Raw genomic sequence first — 20,678 nt, 5'->3', positions numbered from 1 at the left:
TAAAGAATCCGTGCAGTTCTATTCACAATGTGAATACAACCAACAAATTAGACATACATTGCTGCTAAACATCAAACAGAGATTTTCACCACACTTCACATAATATAACATGTAAGAATAATAAATGTAAGAAAAAGATACAGCACAAAAATATAAATGCAAAACTGAATTAAATATAAAATTCCAAAAGTTTCAGCAATAAAAAGTCCATCAGCAATGTGTTATAAATGTGCGGTCTTCTATTAACTTCCAAAGCTATTCGCTCTGTGCATACAGCTACCCAGTGCAATATATCTACTCACCTCCAAATGTGGACATATATAGAGCATTCAAAATAAAATGCATGGTATTTATGGTAATGTAGGTAAAGATCTTAGAGAAGAATCACATGAAAACATATTGGATAGCTTAAAAAGAACTCACGGAAGCAAATCTACAAATGACTTTTTTTTCTGCTGGGTAGAGTCCAGTGGTGTATTGCAGTTACTCTGATGAAGAGCTGTGTTTTTCATCTGCAAAAACTGGGCTGCAAAACAAGCAGTTCTCAGCCAAGCCGAGTCTCACCATGAAATATTTGGTCAACGGCTATGAAATTTTCTTACTTCAAAAAAAAGATCATCTCTCATTTCCTGTAGTGAGAAAAATAGGAAATGAGGGAAATCTCCTCAATGGGACAGAAAAAGATATGTTGTATACTTAGTGTTTCATGTGATTTTTTATTAACCTCATTATGCAAATCAGAATATGATTTTTTTTTCCTTATTTTTTTTTAATATCTAAATCCAGATTGGTTTCTGAGATCAAAGACAGTTTTCCAATTTGGTGGCAATGTAATGTCTATGGGGCAGGCACGCAACAGCCCCAAAAAAGCAGTTTTGGCTAATGAAATAATCACGTACATTACAAAATGTATATACTTGACCCTAATCAAGTTCCTGAAAGGCTGTCCCTTCCTGTCTCCTCTGCCCTAAACTTGAGCACTCATGCAAGCAGAGTGCTCCTTTCATGGAGACGAAAAGTATTCTTGAAATCATACCTTTTAGCTGCTAATTAGGAATATATAAAAATGCCAGTTTTCAGAAAACTAGGTTCCTTTTTCTCTTATACAGACACCAATCTGAAAGCTTGGATTTTTTTTTTTTTTTAGTAACTCACTTAAAGGTATTGTTTTTAATATCTTTGGATTTTAGCTGATTCCTATCACCTTCAGATACAGTCATGAATGGTCAATCCTTAGTTTTTAATATACATTTTGCCTTTTCTTTGTACCTACTCCTGACTAACAGGGTACAACACTTTCTGGGCGTATTACCTGTTTACGGGAGAAACTTGCCTGGGAGATATTGTAAGGTATGCATGTCTAGCTGTTCTCAAATACGTGTTGCTTCTGCTGTGAGTTTTGAGGATGAATTTGTCCACAGTGCCTGCAGCTACAGAGGTCGGTGATGGTTTGTTTTAAAGATCATTTAGCGCTTCTTACATATACTGTATATATAATTACTTGAAGGTCCAGAGCCTGGCCTCACATTCACTTTAAGAAAGCTGACTGGTAAAACTGTGGACAGGATCTAAACAGGCATTATGTGATATTACGTTTAGATCTCTATGATACCTATACTAGGAAATACAGATTTTTATTACAACAGACGTACAGATTTGGTAAAGAGACTTACGTTATGTGTGTATATAGACTGTATAGACTTTGGTTACTTTAATAGGAGTGGCTCTCGAAAGTTCCCATTATTATCTGCGTTTATTTTCATTTTGATTCGGAGGGGAGCAGATTATGGCCTGTCTCCTCACTAACATTGGCAATATCCACCAGACTCTCCTGTAGCCTAAACTTGCATTTTTGTTGTCCCGCTATTGTTTATCACAGATAAATGAGGGGTAAACATTAGAAAATAAACAGGCAGCTGCAATTACAGTTTGCTCTCATCCCCCGCTAATATATGTGTATTTGAAAAGGGGCGTTAAAAACCGCAAGGAAATAGGGCACATCCCCAGTAAATGCAGCGCACCTGCTCCCCCGCCCCTCATCATCCAATTCAAAAATTGGCTTCCCTCCGTGTATTTTCAGCTGGGCCTATATGGCGGCTGGGAAAGTTCTTTAAGTACGGCAATGTGCCCATCCTAATCCGGCAAGACATTTTGTTATTAAGTCAACCGAAACTGCCAACACAAGAGTAAGTGTCTTGGAAAAAACAAGGCCCTTAGAAGCATCGCTATAATAAAAACATCCACTGTGCACTGCACATTGGGGTGAGTGATCTGCGACCTAAACTTATCTTTGTACAAACAGCAATCAAAGAAAATTCCTAACTTGGCAAAAGAAACAAAATAAAACAAAAAACAGGTATGTATTCTTGAAATCAACTAGTATAAAGCTGACCATACTCGAGTCGATTTTCAAACAAATGTTCATAAAAACATTTGTATGAAAATTCTCAATACATTCAACAGCTTGCTGAATGTCATTTGAAAATCTTTCAAAATTTCATTTTCTTTAAACACTTGATTTTGGAACAAATGAACTTTCCAGAATGAAAACCAAATTCAGTGTTAGAAATTAATTAGAGCGGAAAAAATGTATATCCTGCTCCTTTCAATTTTTTGGGGTAAATAACGAACATTGATTTGACCCCAAAAGCTATTAGGAATTAGACCAAAGTTCCTGAAACTTTCTAATGAAAATCTACTAGTGTATGGCCAGCTTGAGTACCTACATTTGAATATATAGCTTTTTTTATACTGTGTTGCACATCAACACCCAAATTAGAAAGAGGAAACACAGCATAAGGGACCAGTTGTGATTTTTTACCTGTACATATACTTACACAGAATATGATCACACAGGTATGAGCAAAAAGATGACTTCAACGGTGTACTCCTGCTCCTTCACTGTCCTATAAGCAGTGTGATTTGATCACTGTTGTGTTGCTGTTATGTCAGGCATCTTTTGGAGTGTAATCGCACTTTTGTAGAGGAAAAAGCAATCCTCTCTGTGTGATCTATGTACATTGCAAGGATTTTAAATAACTTTTTTGTTACATATTTCTACATTTGTTTTAAAGAAAAAGCTGTTTCTTTCACCAAGTCCTTTCCAGACTAATTCCTGAATGGGAGTTTTTGTCTGCATTATAACCTTCTCAACAAAATGAGGAAAGCTGCACTATATTTCAATTTCTTAAAGTGTTACTAAAACCCGGACCCTGCATTCACTATATCTGGTCTCCTCAGACCCTGCATTCACTATATCTGGTCTCCCAAGACCCTGCATTCACTATATCTGGTCTCCCCGGATCCTGCATTCACTATATATGGTCTCCCCGGATCCTGCATTCACTATATATGGTCTCCCCGGACCCTGCATTCACTATATCTGGTCTCCTCAGACCCTGCATTCACTATATCTGGTCTCCCAAGACCCTGCATTCACTATATCTGGTCTCCCCGGACCCTGCATTCACTATATATGGTCTCCCCGGACCCTGCATTCACTATATCCGGTCTCCCCGGACCCTACATTCACTATATCTGGTCTCCCCGGACCCTGCATTCACTATATCCGCTCTCCACGGACCCTGCATTCACTATATCCGCTCTCCCCGGACCCTGCATTCACTATATCTGGTCTCCCCGGACCCTGCATTCACTATATCTGGTCTCCCCGGACCCTGCATTCACTATATCTGGTCTCCCCGATCCCTGCATTCACTATATCCGCTCTCCCCGGACCTTGCATTCACTACATCTGGTCTCCCCGGACCCTGCATTCACTACATCTGGCCCCCCCGGACCCTGCATTCACTATATCTGGTCTCCCAGGACCCTGCATTCACTATATCTGTTCTCCCACAGTTCATAGAACATGCAAATGCAATTATTTTAGTAAATATAAACAGTTAAATAAATACCAAAAATGAGCTCTGCTGCCTTGCTGTTATACAATGAGTCTAGAAGTGTTACTTGTAGAGTGTAGTGAAGTGTTACAATACACCTCCCTATACAATATGTGTTTTGTTGTGTACCTCTTTTTTCATCAGCAGTTAGAGCAGTCTTGTGACTTCTATCAGTGTTCAGCAGAGCACTGGTTAAAGCTTGTAGGATGAGTTTTCTTTCTGCTCTATGAGGATGCAGAACCCCTGACCTCTGTCTGGACAGTACTGAATGGCCCTGTGCTGATCACATGCACTCCCCCAAGAAAAAGGAAACCTCTCTAGCAATACACACTAAATTGAGCATGTGCAGAATGGCTATGGGTTCAGTCTGCCCTATCAGGAGATAAGACGTGGAGATTTAAACAAGAGGAGTTGCAGAGAAGAAAGGATTAAATGGCCTTTTTTACACAATGCAGAGTATTAACCCCTTAGGTTCCACAGTGAGTATAACAAGCATGCTTTACTGCATATACAGACTGATTGTACTGTTGTGGGTTTGTTAAACTTTAAATAGCTAAGCATTAGGGAGCATATTTCTAAAAATAAAAAATGAAAATGAAAAAAGAAAATTGCAAGGGATACCTAAATTTTCACTAAGTGTAGACATCTGAGAAAATCAGTCAGCCAATCACAGAAGCAGGAAATGACATTTCTGGGGGCATTCTGTATGCCAACGGTGTGAAGAATGCCTCCAGGTTGCCATTTTGCATTGATTTTTTTGCTATATATTTTTAGAAAATTACAGCATCTCCAGATTGAAATGAAAAGGTCATTTTTTATAACATTATATTACAAAATGGCTTGTGTAGCAAATTTATATGCTATATTAATTCTAACAAAACTGAATGTTTTCTTTAAGCTTGGACCATAAATCTGGTTACCCAAGTAAGACTTCTATTGATTTCTATTGCACCTCTGATGTTCAGCTGAAGTGCCTATAAATACTTTTAGCAAATACAAATTTACAAAGGGTCAAACCAAATCTACAAAGCTAAAAGTAGAAAACCAGTCCTAGTCTTCTACACCCTCAATATTATATGATACTAAAAGATAAAATTACAGAGAAGGCATTATTACATTTGAATAATCAAGAGAATTTTTATCAAACAGAATAAAAATATCCATAAATCCTAAAAAGGTACATTTGTGTGCTAACGATCAAAGCCATGGCTGCCATATTCTATAACATTTATTTGGAAGTATGCGGATGTAAATGTGTTCATACAAAAGATAAATATGTCTGTACAAAGGTAAAGCTTTATTGATTAATTTGACCCAGGCTCTGTGAATAGGGCTTCCTATTCTAACACAATGAGTTTCCTGGCACAGTACAGCATAATGCTAACAGATGCCTCTGCTCTGGTGAAAGCCAGTTCTTCTCCCTGCCTGAAAAGAAAATGAGGCTGATTTACAAAAATATGAAGCAAAAGTGGAGCAGATGCCCATGGCACTTGCTTGGCCTTCAGATTTAAAGCAATCTCAGGGGTATTAGTAGAGGTTTCAGTTTTGCTTTATTTTGTTTTTTTAGTAAATCCTTTGGAAGTAAAAAAAAAGGAACCTTTCAGAATACAGCGCAATATTAAATCTAGGTCAAAAAGTAAAACTTGCCCACAAAAACAGTTTGATGTTTGCTCCCTAGCAGTAGCAGAATATTGGATCATGCTAATCATCAATCAATACAGAAGGTTTAAATCAGAGGTCTTCAAACTTTGGTTCTTTGCAAGGCTTTATCTGGCTCTTGGGGCACTATTCCTCCTGTGACATCAACTGTGGGGCATTAATCCTACCACTTACACCAATGACGGGGCACTATTCCTCCTCCATCTGATCAAAGGCTTGATCACCAAGCTTGAAGCATTGTTTACTTCCCCTGATGCTGAAACATTTTCTACTCCCACTGGCCACAGTCTGCCCCCCTCAAAGGACAGTACACTGGCCCTTTGTTTAGAAAGTTTGGAGACCCCTGGTTTAAGTGATACCCTTTTTTGGCCAAAAAAAAAGCTAAAAATGTATCAGACTATCGACTACTCTGCTCACTTTTAGGCGATCTCTGAAAACCTATCTCTTCAGGGAAGCCTATCCTGCCCTCAGCTAATAATGGAATCTTCTACTCTTCCAACCAGTCCATCCCCCACAATTACTACCTTTTGTACCACTAGCCCCTCCCTCCTAGATTGTAAGCTCCAAGGAGCAGGGCCCTCCTAACCCTCTTGTATTGAACTGTATTGTTGCTGTATTGTCTCCCGTTATATTGTAAAGCGCTGAGCAAACTGTTGGCGCTATAAATCCTACATAATAATAATAAAAATGCCAATACCAAGTTCTGATGGAATCAAGAGACTGTTGACTTACTTCAGAATGTGAAAACAGTTTTGTTTGAATTTGGACTTTATTATCAGAAACAATTGAGTACTGTCCGTGATACTTTTTTTATTTGCACTAACATACAATTTTGAGGACAAGCTTTCGGGGTATGTCCCCTTCTTCAAAGTCCAAGCAGTACTATTACAAATCACAAAGTTTAAGCAGAATGGACTTTAATATCCAAAGTCTTCCTAATTCGAACAAAGCAATGTGACCTTTGCCCTGGACTCACTTAAAAGGAGCCAACAAAATAATATCAGCATTGAAGACTCCTTCAAATTCAATACTGAATTCATTCTGACTGCATCCCATATTTTGACACAAATTTTTGGTTTGCAAGTTAATTAGGTAGGCAATAGAAACATTTTTAAACTGGATCACAAAAAAAACAGCTTCAAACAGGCGAAAGCAAACTGACAACTCTTCCAATACGGACGTCAAGTCCCCCTCGCTGTACAATTAAATTGTCGCTACAACTGTCAGCGTAAAGTTTTCATTAGAGTTAAAAAAAATAAATAAATTGTAAATACTTAAGTGTAGAAAACCAATGTTAGCGCAAGCTGCTAAAATATAATGTTGCGGCATAACTTGTACAATGTGGTGGCGAACCCAAAAAGGTAACGTTGAGAGGGGTAACGTGATATGCAACCAAGCCTATAATTAAGGATGTCGCATTTGCTTCACTGCTTTAGGTACGAGCAAAATACACAGACAGCACTTTTTCACCTTGCAACAGCTAATTAGGATTTCTCAAATTATTGCTTCTCCCCACAACCTAAAACAACCGTCTGTGTGAACCGTGGCTTTGGGCAAAAGAGTTTTACGTTGTCTGTAGCATGTCTCAGGAGAAGTTTAAACACGACAGACAACTGCTTGTATTCATGAGCAACCCCTCCATTCATGAGTCAATGCTAGCCCAGGCTCAGCATTGAATAAATAAAGCCAAACATCATACATTTTTTTAATTGTACTGCTGTGCTGAGCAACGTTCAAACCTTCCACACAGGAAACTATATTTTTTGAGTTGTGAAGCAGCAATTCCAGCATTTCTTTAAAGAAACACAAAAGCCCAAGCCATTTTATAATAAAAAAAATACAGCATTTGCTGCAATATTCACCTTCTCTACAACAGACTCAACATTTCAGTCATCCAATGACAATGACCTAACTTGCTTGGTGTCATTCAGCCTACTTCCGGTGAGCCCAGCTATCAAGGACCTACCATCCTTGAAGTCACATCACCAGAGTGCCCTGGACTCACAGGAATGAGTGAGATGGCATCACTTTGTGGCACTGCTGTTTGCAGCATTCAGAACCTACCTACCACTTGAGGAAGGAAAGGATCAAAAAGGGTCCTGTGACATGACGTAACTGGACATCAGTATTTAAAGCAGTATTATACTCAACAGCAAACATTTATTATACTGTAGGTTACCTATTCTTGGGGTTGGTTGCTGCATAGTAACATGTTACATGTTACACCTTAACCCCTTGACGCCGATCGCACGCAAATATGCAGCCTCTCAGCGTCTGGGCCTTGACTCCGAGCAGCCGTATATTTGCGTGCAATTAGAAAATACATATGTGCTGAGAGCGCGCCCTGCATGCTCCCAGCACATATATCAGCGACTCCCGGAAAGGTCCCTTTTCGATCGGGTCCTTTCATGTGACTGCCGTGACGGCGAATCACAGCGGTCACATAACCCTAAAACCCGCCCCGCCTTCTGAAACTCTTAAAGGGCCGGGAGGCGCCGGCTCCAAGAGGTTAAATACGAGTGTAACAAGTAACAGGTTAATAAAGTTGAACTTAGTCTTTCATGAAACTGTGTGACATATCAATAATTTTTATATTATTTAAAAAAAAAGCACACAGTGCGATGTGCTGCGATTGGCACATTGGCACTGTTGTCATCCTACAGCACACCTGCGGCTGCATTCTAACACAGCCACTAGGGTGAACCAGCCCAAAGCCAGCCAGAGCAAATGACTCAAGTCTTGTCAAGTTATACTTTCAGATTTTTATGGAAAGCATTGGCTACATGCTGAGTAGTTAAATTACTCTCCAAGTAATGTAGTACTCCAATCCACCCCACTCTCTTTTGTCTGTAATTTGAAATGATATTTTTTAAAGTGTATGTACATTCTAACAATATATTTATCGTATTTCCTCCCTTATAGCTTGTTAACCCCTTCGTGATGGAGGGTATAATAAATCTTAATGCCTGAACACAATTTTGCAACTTTGACATGTTAGGTAAACAGTACATATCATCACAACTGCTTTGTGTATCCAGGTGGATTATACCAGATGGAATATACTGGTGGATTATACTAGATGAATTATACCTGATGGATTATACCAGATGGAATATACTGGTGGATTATATTGGTGGATTATACTAGATGGAATATACTGGTGGATTATACTAGATGAACTATACCTGATGAATTATACCAGATGGAATATACTGGTGGATTATACCAGATGGAATATACTGGTGGATTAAACTAGATGAATTATACCTGGTGGATTATACCAGATGGAATATACTGGTGAATTATATTGGTGGATTATACTAGATGGAATATACTGGTGGATTATACTAGATGAACTATACCTGATGGATTATACCAAATGGAATATACTGGTGGATTATACCAGATGGAATATACTGGTGGATTAAACTAGATGAATTATACCTGATGGATTATACCAGATAGAATATACTGGTGGATTATACTAGATGAATTATACCTGATGGATTATACCAGATGGAATATACTGGTGGATTATACCAGATGGAATATACTGGTGGATTATACCAGATGGAATATACTGGTGGATTATACCAGATGGAATATACTGGTGGATTATACTAGATGAATTATACCTGGTGGATTATACCAGATGGAATATACCTATTGGATTATACCAAGTGGATTAAAACAATCAGAGGCTATCACAACGATCAGGTGGCCAGGAACCGAAAGTCTCAGTTCCCAATCATTAGTATGAGACTAGGGGCTCGCAGTGATAGCCTGGTCTTTGTGCTGGGGGCACTCTGTGTGGCGCATTCCCAGCACAAAATACGTTGTTCATACATGCGGCCTTACAGAAGAAGACCCACTTTTGTGAGGCCACATATATGTGAACAAGCGGCATTAGGGGAATAAGAATACCACTGAAATTATTTTATTAGATCTGTTTGACAAGTGCAAAAAAAAAACCTGTTCATCCTGTTGAAAATCTTGAGTGCTGATAAGTTCCTGTGCTCTCACTTCCTCTGCAAACAGTTATCAGTTATCATGGTTCTCAGCTATCTGTTGACTATCGAACACTTCCTCCTATGTTATGGAGAGGAAGAGGTGTTATATACTGTAGTCCTGACACATTTCCTTCCTAGGGTGACAATGCTGCTCCTGCTAGATATGGTTGTCACCAGGGGCAGACTGATAACTCATGGGGCCCCCGGGCAATAGGGAATCATGGGGCCCCCGTGTCCTTGCCCCCACTCAAAAAAAGCCTATAAAAGGTACCAGGGGCATTTCATGGGGCCCCCTGCTGACCCCAGGCCCTCGGGCAGCGCCCGAGTTCTCGAATGGTCAGTCCGCCCCTGGTTGTCACCCTATGACAGGAAAGTGTTTCTGGCAGGATGACCAGGTAAAAAGAAGAAAAAAGTGAAAAAAATAAAATAAAAACAGCCATTATATCTAAGATCCAAGTACTAGTAAGGTTCAACATATTCATTTTTGGTTTTGGAGCTTAAATGCACTTTGGGGGGATTTTGTAAAATTGTAGGGTGCAAAATCTGGTACAGTTGTGCATACAAGCCAATCAGTTTCCAGGTTTTATTGTTAAAGCTTAATTGAACAAGCTGAAGTTAGAAGCTGATTGGCTACCATTCGCAGCTGCACCAAATTCTGAGTGGTCCAGTTTTAATATATCTCCCCCTTCCAGTGTTGACGATAATAAACACGTGCACACACACACACACACACACACACACACATACAGTTGTGGCCAAAATTATTCAACCCCCACTGAAATTGAGTGTTTTGGCCAGTTTGACATTGCTTTTGATCATTCAGTCATCTTGCTTACATTTACATTAAAGAGGCACTTGTAGGTCAGACAAATATAACATAACAGTTATAATGAAATAACCACAAATGTCTTTTCTGTGCTCACAGCATTATCAGTTTTATTCAACCCCCAAGTGACATTCAATCTTAGTACTTAGTACAGCATCCTTTTACAGTTATAACAGCTTTTAAACGTGAAGCATAGCTTGACACAAGTGTCTTGCAGCGATCTACGGGTATCTTCGCCCATTCTTCATGGGCAAAGGCCTCCAGTTCAGTCACATTCTTAGGCTTGCGCACTGCAACTGCTTTCTTTAAGTCCCACCAGAGGTTCTCAATCGGATTTAAGTCTGGTGACTGCGATGGCCACTCCAAAATGTTCCAGCCTTTCCTCTGCAACCATGCTCTAGTGGACTTGGAGGTATGCTTGGGATCATTGTCCTGTTGAAAGGTCCAACGTCTCCCAAGCCTCAGGTGTGTGACGGACTGCATCACGTTTCCATCCAATATCTCCTGGTACTGAAGAGAATTCATGGTACCTTGCACACGCTGAAGCTTCCCTGTACCTGCAGAAGCAAAACAGCCCCAAAGCATGATTGACCCTCCACCATGCTTCACAGTAGGCAAGGTGTTCTTTTCATCATAGGCCTTGTTCTTCCTCCTCCAAACATAGCGTTGATCCATGGGCCCAAACAGTTCTAATTTTGTTTCATCAGTCCACAGAACACTATCCCACAACTTTTGTGGTTTGTCCACATGGCTTTTGGCATACTGCAGTCGACTCTTCTTATTCTTTGGAGACAGCAAGGGGGTACGCCTGGGAGTTCTGGCACGGAGGCCTTCATTACGCAGTGTGCGTCTTATTGTCTGGGCTGAAACTTCTGTACCCACATCTGACAAATCTTTTCTCAGTTCCTCAGCAGTCACACGGGGACTTCTCTCCACTCTACGCTTCAGGTAGCGCACAGCAGTCGAAGTCAGCATCTTCTTTCTGCCACGACCAGGTAGCGTTTCAACAGTGCCCTTTGCCTTGAATTTGCGAATGATGCTTCCTAAGGTGTCTCTTGGTATGTTTAACATCTTTGCAATCTTCTTATAGCCATTGCCCTTCCTGTGAAGAGAAATCACCTCTTCTCTTGTCTTCCTGGACCATTCTCTTGCCTTCACCATGTTTGTAACCACACCAGTAAATGTCTAGAAGGAGCTGAGTATCACAGTCATTTTAAAGCTGCCTAATTGGTGCTTATTATGCTTGATTGCTGCTCGGTGACATCCACAGGTGTTTTCAATACCTGATGGAAAGCACCTGTATGAACCTCTGTTCTTCAGAGTGGTAGTCTTTAAGGGGTTGAATAATTGTGGCAATGAAGAAACCACATAAGAACCATTTACTACTGTATTACATAAACAATTGATGTCATTTTAGTTGCATTTGGGTAGTTACAACGTCCTTGTAGGATTTGATTCTGAATACAATTCCAAATGTACACTATAGTCCCTAAACCCCTTTACAGCATTGGGGGTTGAATAATTTTGGCCACAACTGTATATATATATATTCTTTTCCCCCTAAACAGTAGTAGTTGTGCTTCTGAGGAGCACAATTTCATACAGTTCCTGAGGGAGTTAGAGGACTTTACTGAATGAAAAACCATGTGTCAGGATTCGGAGAGGTTTTTTTTCTTCCCCCACACAGTCTCTCAAGAGAGGACATTTTCTAAATTCTAACATTGCAGCTCCATGACTTCATCTTCTGAGACCTTGAACTCCACAAGAACTTATCCTTCACTTGGTTCTATTCCAAAATCTTTAAACTGGATGACTCAAAATCATGTATGACAATCAAATTATCACTTGGTGAGTGTACTGCATACATGCCACTGCAATTCTCTATTGGAAAATGATGGGAAAGCCACAGAGTGGAAGCTGGCAAGGCTGCAAGGAATCTGAAAGGATCGCTATAAACATGTTTAGGTATTTGTAAAAGACTTTTTAGCACAATTAATTGATAAACTTGTGAAGGTTCCAGATCTGAAGCAAGCATGTGCTTTGCCCATGTAGCCAATACAACCAGTTGGCTTTATTGCCCTCTCTTCCTTCCCCACTGCACAAGCTCAGAGATGCTCCAGTTGGAGATTAGGACCATGTCACATAGGGGAAATTCTGTTGTTGGCAACAATTCACCAGCATCAGAATCACTAACAGACTGCGTGCCTGTTGCTATGTAGCTTATCCATCAATAAAGGAACCAGTAATTCCATTAAGGTAAGTGGAAGCCTTACCTCCTTGATTTTGATTCTGCTACAGACATGTCATCAGCAGCAATTTCCCCCACGTGATGTGTGATGCCATATATTTGAATATATTCTAAATATTCTGTTGGAAACTGTGTATGGGGTAAGGCTAACTGGAAAAAAAGTTTAAAACTGAAACCTTTGTGGAACAGTTTTATGCCTTAATAAAAGGGCAATACCACCAAAATGTCAAGGAGAAAGCAGAAGAAAGACCAGCATACAAGAAATACAGCACACTGTGAATACTGCTTATTTTACCAAGAAAGCAAAAAGTCATGGGGGAAGATTTACTAAAACTGGGGCACTCAGAATCTTGTGCAGCTGCGCATGGGAGCCAATCAGCTTCTAACTTCAGCTTGCTCAGTTAAGCTTTGGCAATAAAAACTAGAAGCTGATTGGTTTTTATGCAGAGTTCCACTAGATTTTGCACTCTCCAGTTTTAGTAAATCAACCCCAGCGTGTTCCAGGGTAAAAAAAAAACATGTAACAACCTTTGTCCCCCCCTTTCCTTTACATGAGACAACTATGCACTTGATAAAACCAAAAGCTACACATATTGACCTGTGGCCATGTTACAGACATTCAAGTATTCATATATTACTAAAAAGCAGCAAATGACCTGCTTAAAACAAGCCCTCACTAATCTTTGTAGCTACATGCACTGTGGAGCAAGATGGCTGTGGTATCACTAAACCCAATACAAAACAATATTATGCAATAGCAGAATCAGGCAACACATTCACAAATATACATTTATAAAATGCTCTGCTCAAACTTCCATTATGAGGGTGGCTATGTTCAGTCTACTTGGTACCACCGTATGTGGGAATGTAGTCACCTTCTAAACATGATGGATTTCAGTAGTTTGTACTGATGCCTCCAGTGTTGGCACATAAAAGCATAGAAAACCTCTCATTCATAAAATCAACACCCACACAGCACTGCTAATGGACTTCTTGAGTGATGGTTGGTGTGCTGGTCCTCAGGAGCTGACCCTTCCAGAAGGTACCAGCATGAATTATTATTATTATTATTATTATTATTATCATTATTATACAGTATTTATAAAGCACCAATAGTTCGCTCAGCGCTGTACATTACAAAGGGGGACAGAACATGTGACAGAAGTTCAAGCAAAAAAAAAATAAAAATCAACTAGGCTAAAGATAAAAATAAATATAATTTAAAAAAATATATATTTCAGGTACTTATATAGCGCCATCAATTTACGCAGCACTTTACATATATATAGTACATTCACATCAGTCCCTAACCCTCAAGGGGCGTACAATCTAAGGTCCCTAACTCACATTCATACATACACATACCATCGTTTCTCAAATGTATTGATCAACGATGGAATTAAATTTCTATACAAATTAGCTCAAGTCTGGCCTCAGGTCTGAAAATATTATAACCTTATACAAACTAAGTATAAAACCTGTATAAACTAAGAGTTGAAAGCCTTGAAATGAAAGAAGTATGCCTGAAGCTCTATTGGCCACATTTCCCCTGTAGGTCATAGGAGTGCACATAGTTCTGCACTCCTGTGACCTGTTTTCAGCAAACTGCAGGCTAAAGCCCAGTGTCGGCTGATGTCACAGAGCTGGTCCAGGCACCAAAGAGATCCCAAATTTAAAGTCGGGATCCAGCCAGATGCCTGGAAGCGAGATGCTGAGAGTCCGAGACAGCTGCTCCCACCCCCTCCACAGCCTGGTACTCCAGTGAGCGCCAACAGTCACCAGCTCTCTGTAGACTGAAGACCGAGAACTGAGCAATCAGCGGCCTTTCACTGCTCAGTTCTTGGGGTAAAGCTGACGGGACAAATACAACTGAGACCAGTGCTGCAGCCATGTAGGTAATTATGATTGTTTGTTGTTTTATATACTCAAACTTCTCTTTTAAAGTAAAAAAAACTAATTGAATATACTTACCTTACCCCTCCGGCTTCCATGCCTAGTGCCTAGGTAAGGGTGTCATTATAATCCTTCTGTGAGATCCTGGAGAATGCTGAGTATCCAAATCTCATGAAAATATGCTTCTGCACTGTTCCGCAGCATCTTTTTGCAAGATTTGAGATACTTACCATTTCCTGATATTTGACCAAAAGCTACAGGGTAAGTATATGTAAGTATATGCAGGGGCAAGGTAAGGATATGTATTAATTTTTTACCTACATTTTGTTTTTTTTTATAATTGCTATTGGGAAGGGAACTCTAATATATTAAGTTTTATTTTTTCTGAGATGAAGTAAGGAAGGCACACAGAACATCAGAGAATTAACCCACAAGATCTTTATGGACAAAACTAAAGATGGACTCCAGTGGTGGCAAGCCTTGTGGCTGAACTGTTTATGTGCTTACTGATAATGTTACTTGATTCATCTCTCGTCCCTTCATACCATTATTTCTCTCCCCTGACAATGTCTCAGAATTCCTAACTTAGAGCTCGTTCACACCAGATGCGTTAAGCTGTGTTGACCAGCACTTATTAAGGCAGGCTCAACACAAGGGCACATAGAAAACAATTGTTCTCCATTTCCTCTGTTCACACCATACATGCAAGTTTGCATTTTTACGCAGTGCCTCACACATAATCACATTTCAATGTACTGCGGCATGGCACAATGCATTCTGTCACATAAAATTAAATGACCTGTTTTTGTAACTTTCAATAAAGTAAAAAAAAAAAAAATAATTCAATGCATTGTAACAGCACATCGCACTATCCCTACACATACACACTTGCTATACAGAGCATAATGCAAATGGACTGGTGTGAATAGGGCCTTAGTTATTCCAAAACACTGAACTAATACTATTTCCCCACTTGCTCTGACAATTCGAAAATGTATGTGCACCTATAAAGCTTGACTTAAATTTCCGCAGGAGAAAATATATTTAGAAAAATACGGAAAAAGAGCAAGGAAGAAAATTGAGAAATAAAATAAAAGAAACATGAAATAAAGAAAGGCAGTAGATAGATAGATAGATAGATAGATAGATAGATAGATAGATAGATAGAGAGATAGATAGATAGATAGATAGATAGATAGATAGATAGAGAGAGAGAGATAGATAGATAGATAGATAGATAGATAGATAGATAGATAGATAGATAGAGAGATAGATAGATAGATAGATAGATAGATAGATAGATAGATAGAAATGAATCAGAATCCACAATATTCTCGGACACAGCAAATATAGTTAGAAAAATACGGAAAAAGAGCAAGGAAGAAAATTTTGAAATAAAATAAAAGAAACATGAGATAAAGAAAGGCAGTAGACAGATAGATAGATAGATAGATAGATAGATAGATAGATAGATAGATAGATAGATGATAGATAGATAGATAGATAGATAGATAGATAGATAGATAGATAAATAGATGATAGATAGATAGATAGATAGATAGATAGATAGATAGATAGATAGATAGACAGACATGAATCAGAAACCACAATATTCTCGGACACAGCAAAACAGTACATGGAAATCTAGTGGCTTGGAGCTCTGTGTTGGAATTGTTAATGTGCTTACTGGGGAAATAAATAAATAAGACCAACAAACAGCGCAGGAGGGGAAAATTCATTGAGATACAGCTGTTTTATACAGGCTGACACCTGGTTTATCAAGCACGCAGCTAATGATGCACTCACATCTCCACCGCTAGCTCAGACACCTCGCTGGAAAAATAAAGATGTTCTTTCTGCAATCTATGTAAATTTTCGAATAAATCCGTCGCGCAAATCTCTTTGAACATGCAAATCCATAAATCATCATTATGCTGACAAAGAAGTGAACTATCTCGTGAAATGAAGGCTCATTTCATCCCAAAGCCCCGCTCAGGTATGGGGCTCTGAACTTTGGGCTCCGTTCCAAGGCATTAGAGAATTTTCCCTGCTTAAGATTAGGGCAACCACAAATTCTAGTGTGTTTTGTAATTAATCAATTGGGAGTCTGGTCAAGTGAAAAAAAAAAGAAAAAGAACAAAAAATGGTTTTCATTCTGAGTCGCACTTAACTTTTTTAGGGCTGGTGTTAATTAGGTATGCTGCATAAATCCAATAATGAACAATGATTTTAGAGATCAGAGTGAAGAAAGGAGTAAAGGTAAAAATCATCCGTCATGAGGATCTGCTCTAGGCATCTTCCATTCCAGGCAATGCTCTTTAGCCTCTTTGTCAGAGCAGATCTGAGCACTGACGGTCAGACTGAGAGGATTAAAACACACAGAGAAAACAAAAAATACAAGGACTGGAAACTGTTCGTTTTTTGTCCTATTTATGAAAATGAAGCCATGATAAAGAAAGTAATCCGCTCAACAAACAAAGGGCTTGTTAAATACAACAAAGTCATCCAATAACTGGAACCAAACAGGCAGGATCACTATATTCCAGGCCTTATTTAACAAAAAGAACAATAACTCATCAAATTATTAAATACAACATCATCCATAAAAATAAAAAAAATGATAAAAATGTGCAATATTTAAGCAAAAAAGGATTGAAACATTTTTAAGACTAGTGTGCACAGCCATTTTGGTTTTGTTTCTGATGTGATCGTGAATAATTTGTAGGGATCTCAAGGGACAAGGTACATAGAATGAAGTTGTCATTTACAGAGCCTTACCCTAGAATGCATTGCACAGGGATAAATACTTACCTGCAGCTCTGGAGAACTTTACTGAATGACCCAGTCTAGTGCCACACAGCCTTTGCTTGCAAAAGTCCCGGTTGGGCCCTACACGGAACAGCTCTTGCTGATTCCTATGGTTGGATCTGGTACTATGGAGAGGATACAGCCATCCACAAGAATATGGAGAAAGGCATAGTGCTTCGGTGGTAAGTGCAGGACCTGGCCAGAATAAGGCTGTAGTGGTAAGTGCAGGGCCTGGCCAGGTTAAGGCTGTAGTGGTAAGTGCAGGGCCTGGCCAGGTTAAGGATGTAGTTGTAAGTGCAGGACCTGGCCAGGTTAAGGCTGTAGTGGTAAGTGCAGGGCCTGGCCAGGTTAAGGATGTAGTTGTAAGTGCAGGACCTGGCCAGGTTAAGGCTGTAGTGGTAAGTGCAGGGCCTGGCCAGGTTAAGGCTGTAGTGGTAAGTGCAGGGCCTGGCCAGGTTAAGGATGTAGTTGTAAGTGCAGGACCTGGCCAGGTTAAGGCTGTAGTGGTAAGTGCAGGGCCTGGCCAGGTTAAGGCTGTAGCGGTAAGTGCAGGGCCTGGCCAGGTTAAGGCTGTAGTGGTAAGTGCAGGGCCTGGCCAGGTTAAGGATGTAGTTGTAAGTGCAGGACCTGGCCAGGTTAAGGCTGTAGTGGTAAGTGCAGGGCCTGGCCAGGTTAAGGCTGTAGTGGTAAGTGCAGGACCTGGTCAGGTTAAGGTTGTAGTTGTAAGTGCAGGACCTGGCTTGGTTTTCAAACAAAGGCTGTGAATGGTCATGCAGGGTTGCACAGTAAAGGTCCCTAGAGTGGAACTGCAGGTAGGTATCTCTATCTCAATGCACCACAGATCTTCATAAATGCAGAGCAAAACCATCATAAATGCAAGAATGCAATATAAAAGTATACATTTTTCCCTGAAAAATGCAACATTTGACATGTTTCTAAGTCTGAGGTCCATATACCCTTTAAAGTGCTGTTAAGACATCATTCCTAAAACATTCTGCAAAAATGTGCTGAAACTGTGCTCAAGCAGAATACTTAACACACCATTTAAAACCATGCTAGTTAGTTACGTGATGTGTTAACACTGATACGCTTTGTATAAGCAGAAATTCTGCAAGTCTTCCAAAGGCCTTTTCCATTCAGGATGAATATTTGATGAATTTTTTTGTCGGTTAAAGGCTTAGGCCACCCAAAACTAGTATTTCAGATGTTGGTGCTCTATGGGTTGAATAATCCTAACGTTTCTCATAGCTCTTTAGAATTAAAGGGGTGAGCCTCTTTGTCTCAAGTCCCCAATTCTGCTCTACATTTTTATTGCTGCTGTAGTCAGATGTTCTTCAGTCATTACCAGTCTTTCCCAACCTTTTTACCATGGAGGAACCCTAGAAGTAATTTGCAGAGAATTATTTCTAAAAAGTATTGTATAAACGTTTAAATGAAGGAATAAAGAACATGGCATGCCCAAAATATTTGATATCATTTTTCTACACTCCCGGATCTATATGCCACAATTTTTTTTCAATCATTATAAAATAAATAAATAACATTAATGGCCAGGAGTATACACAAAGACAATGAAAATGGTAGTGTCCCCTAACATTAGTAGTAATGTGCTCCATTAGATTGGTGGTCAAGGGCCCCCTTACATTGTTGATCAGTTGAGAAGAGCTCCCATATATTGGTGGCCAGTAGAGGTGTGCTCCTTTACACTGAATATCAGTGAAGTCCCCCTTACATTGCTGATTAGTGAAAACTGTCCTCTTCCATTGGTGGTCAGTGTTAGTCGTGCCCCTTACATTGACTTAAGGGCACTCTTACACAGGTGAGTAGTGAAGATGTGCTCTCTTACATTGGATATTAGTAAAAATTGCTTCCTTAGCCTGGCAGTTAGTATAGGCAGCAAATTAGTCTGATGCTATTCAAAGATCCTCTACAAACCTCTGAAGGAATACTAGGGTTTTACCGTTTTGAGAATCACAGATGTATACTGTGAAATTGGTTAAAACATTAACATAAAGAGTAAAAATGCCTCACAATGTCCAGGCGCGTGGAATGGCAGATAGATATGAAGCTGAGGAGTGATTCAACCCTACTGTTTAGGGTGGACTATCCCTTTAAGGACATTTAGGCCTGTACAGAGCGTACACCTTGATAACAACCTTACAAAGTATGCTTACAGCAAACAACCCATCCTTGATAAAAAAACAGGCAGTATTGTACACAAAGAACCTCAGTCTGCACATTCTAACAGACCTCCACTCCCATAACCGACATGAAATAAAAAATATTTGCTGTGAACCCCTATAAAAAACATTCCATCTATAGTGAGGTCCATATAACCTCTGTCACAATACCAACCAGAGACTGAATAGAAATAAATATACAGAAATGAGAAAATAATTCTTCATAGCAGCATATTCGTTTAGCCAGTGTAAACCAGGATGTATTGAAGATGGTGGACTGTAAAATGAACCTATGACCCCTCTTCCAAAAATGTGTACTGACCATTTAAGGTTGGTGCCTGCACACCAGCGTCCCTCTAGAGTCCACAGTCACCACAGAAACCTAGGCTCTGGCTTGCCCACTCTTGTTTTACCATTACCTAGTGAGATGGGGCAACTGTAAGTTGTAAGAGGCTGGAATAGGCAGCACAGAGCTTATGACCATTGATCCTGGTTGAGATAGGGAGAATATCCTAGAGATGTCTGCTCTGTGGTGAGTGCAAGTTTATATGGGATGGGGGGCAGAAGAGACATGCTTTAAATCAAACTTTTCAGTTAAGAAACCCAAAACATTGTCCCAGTTTCTGCTGTTTACTGGTTTTAAATCCTAGCACTTCCAGTGACTCCCCTTCTGCTCTTGCAAAAATGCATTGCGTGGTGTCTGGGCAGACAATAGGCAAGGATAAGTAATGCCAGACAGGCTCTAGGAGTAAGTTAAACCCTCCTGTCCCACCTAGCCAAGGAATCTGCCATCTCAGCTTCTGCCACTGCCACAATGCTGCCCATGTGATTAGTTTTGACACCAACCATTTGATGGCTGGACAGTTTAGTTGAGAGCACAAGCAAATGTGACAGTTATCATTCCCAGGCATGCTGGGAATGTAACTGTTTTTTGAACTGTTAAAGTGATGGGTTTAGTTATGCTCTAAGGCACTGTAGCACAATGTCTAGAACTCAGCAGTTTTACTTTTCTCAACTAATAGGTTTGATTCAAAGCAAAACTCTATAGACAAATCTTGAAGTTTTTCAGAGAGGCAAATTGATGTCTGTGATCCTGTTGATAAGAAGTTTCCTTTACGAAAAAAAAATTGAAATAATAGGAAAGAATGAGCA

General features: G+C 39.7%; 1 protein-coding gene across 12 annotated transcripts in view; it reads right to left on the bottom strand.

The window, feature by feature from the left end:
* Positions 1-20,678, bottom strand: part of TCF4 (transcription factor 4) — a 701,501-nt gene that overhangs the window by 287,502 nt on the left and 393,321 nt on the right. The gene's annotated exons all lie outside the window — the stretch shown is intronic.

The sequence above is a fragment of the Staurois parvus genome, unplaced genomic scaffold, assembly GCF_062004578.1.
Source record: "Staurois parvus isolate SC_StPar_1 unplaced genomic scaffold, SC_StPar_1.0 ptg000513l, whole genome shotgun sequence".
Taxonomy (NCBI): domain Eukaryota; kingdom Metazoa; phylum Chordata; class Amphibia; order Anura; family Ranidae; genus Staurois; species Staurois parvus.
The sequence above is the reverse complement of the archived record's forward strand: the minus strand, read 5'-3'. Positions and strand labels throughout refer to the sequence as shown.